This window comes from Hyla sarda, unplaced genomic scaffold (genome assembly GCF_029499605.1).
Source record: "Hyla sarda isolate aHylSar1 unplaced genomic scaffold, aHylSar1.hap1 scaffold_529, whole genome shotgun sequence".
Lineage (NCBI taxonomy): Eukaryota > Metazoa > Chordata > Amphibia > Anura > Hylidae > Hyla > Hyla sarda.
Window position 1 is genome coordinate 209289 of NW_026610540.1, and position 2774 is coordinate 212062.

Consider the following 2774-nt stretch of genomic DNA (forward strand, 5'->3'; position numbering starts at 1 on the left):
TCTGTGATGCGACCCCTGAGGCCCGGACCTCATAGCCTTGTGATGTGACCCCCTGAGGCCCAGCCCCCATAGCCTTGTGATGTGACCCCTAAGGCCCAGCCCCCATAGCCTTGTGAAGTGACCCCCTGAGGCCCAGCCCCCATAGCCTTGTGATGTGACCCTGAGGCCCAGCCCCCATAGCCCTGTGATGTGACCCCCGAGGCCCAGACCCCATACCCCTGTGATGTGACCCTGAGGCCCAGACCCCATTGCCCTGTGATGTGACCCCCGAGGCCCAGACCCCATAGACTTGTGATGTGACCCTGATACCCAGACCCCATTGCCCTGTGATGTGACCCGAGGCCCAGACCCCATTGCCCTGTGATGTGACCCTGAGGCCCAGACCCCATAGCCCTGTGATGTGACCCTGAGGACCAGACCTCATAGCCTTGTGATGTGACCCCGAGGCCCAGACCCCATAGCCTTGTGATGTTACCCCGAGGCCCATTGCCCATACCTCTGTCATGTGACCCCTGAGGCCCAGTCCCCATACTCCTGTGGTGTGACACACATCTCCCTTCACCCACCTCCTGGCCCTGAACATTTACAATGATGATCTGCACCATTTTATTAAAATCAATAAGACCTACTGTAATTCCACAACCCAGCATCACAGACGTTGTGTACATTTTCCCAGGATCTCTGATCACATGGGCGGATGGTGACATTGTCCCTGTCTGTGGGGTAAAGGTGATGTGGTAAGAGGTGGTGGTGGATTTATTGCTGTAGTCTATAAACCTGAGATATGGAGACCAACAAGCACTGTACATAAAGCCCTTAGAGCAGGGGTTCACTAACTTTCTTGGTCTGAGGTCATATTGTTCTACTTCCTGGGGCCCTAATAAAACAAAAGCAGCTCAAACATTGAAGAGGAGAGCTGTAACCTCTTCCTTACGGTATAAGTGTAGGATTCACCAATAAACTGCAGAAAGTCATGAAGAAGATGATGATGGATCCGGTGTTCCGGGTGTAACCGTCTGAGAACAAATCCGAAGAATAGAGGCCAAACCACAAGTGTACGGTGCCCGGGTCCTCTCTGCTTCCTGGTGATGTCTACGGTGCCCGGGTCCTCTCTGCTTCCTGGTGATGTGTACGGTGCCCGGGTCCTCTCTGCTCTTGGTGATGGGTACGGTGCCCGGGTCCTCTCTGCTCTTGGTGATGGGTACGGTGCCCGGGTCCTCTCTTCTCCTGGTGATGGGTACGGTGCCCGGGTCCTCTCTGCTCTTGGTAATGGGTACGGTGCCCGGGTCCTCTCTGCTCCTGGTGATGGGTACGGTGCCCGGGTCCTCTCTGCTCCTGGTGATGGGTACGGTGCCCGGGTCCTCTCTGCTCCTGGTGATGGGTACGGTGCCCGGGTCCTCACTGCTCCTGGTGATGGGTACGGTGCCCGGGTCCTCTCTGCTCTTGGTGATGGGTACGGTGCCCGGGTCCTCTCTGCTCTTGGTGATGGGTACGGTGCCCGGGTCCTCTCTTCTCCTGGTGATGGGTACGGTGCCCGGGTCCTCTCTGCTTTTGGTAATGGGTACGGTGCCCGGGTCCTCTCTGCTCCTGGTGATGGGTACGGTGCCCGGGTCCTCTCTGCTCCTGGTGATGGGTACGGTGCCCGGGTCCTCTCTGCTCCTGGTGATGGGTACGGTGCCCGGGTCCTCACTGCTCCTGGTGATGGGTACGGTGCCGGGTCCTCACTGCTCTTGGTGATGGGTACGGTGCCTGGGTCCTCACTGCTCCTGGTGATGGGTACGGTGCCGGGTCCTCACTGCTCTTGGTGATGGGTACGGTGCCCGGGTCCTCACTGCTCTTGGTGATGTGTACGGTGCCCGGGTCCTCTCTGCTCCTGGTGATGTGTACGGTGCCCGGGTCCTCTCTGCTCCTGGTGATGGGTACGGTGCCCGGGTCCTCACTGCTCCTGGTGATGGGTACGGTGCCGGGTCCTCACTGCTCTTGGTGATGTGTACGGTGCCCGGGTCCTCTCTGCTCCTGGTGATGGGTACGGTGCCCGGGTCCTCACTGCTCCTGGTGATGGGTACGGTGCCGGGTCCTCACTGCTCCTGGTAATGTGTACGGGGCCCGGGTCCTCTCTGCTCCTGGTGATGGGTACGGTGCCCGGGTCCTCACTGCTCCTGGTGATGGGTACGGTGCCGGGTCCTCACTGCTCTTGGTGATGTGTACGGTGCCCGGGTCCTCTCTGCTCCTGGTGATGGGTACGGTGCCCGGGTCCTCACTGCTCCTGGTGATGGGTACGGTGCCCGGGTCCTCACTGCTCCTGGTGATGGTACGGTGCCGGGTCCTCACTGCTCTTGGTGATGTGTACGGTGCCCGGTTCCTCTCTGCTCCTGGTGATGGGTACGGTGCCCGGGTCCTCACTGCTCCTGGTGATGGGTACGGTGCCCGGGTCCTCACTGCTCTTGGTGATGTGTACGGTGCCCGGGTCCTCTCTGCTCCTGGTGATGGGTACAGTGTATTGTTCATACAGCATTTAGCATTTCACTATAATAAAACAGTAATGGACGACGACTTCTCCCATTGGATCAATTAACATCTGTAAAGTTTCAAAACTCTGGACCAAGACAGAATCCTCACATTAACCCCTAAGTGAACATTATGATGACGAAGCAGAATCCTCACATTAACCCCTAAGTGAACATTATGATGATGAAGCAGAATCCTCACATTAACCCCTCATGATGACTAAGCAGAATCCTGAGAGCTCTACGTGCAGAATCACAACATTTTCC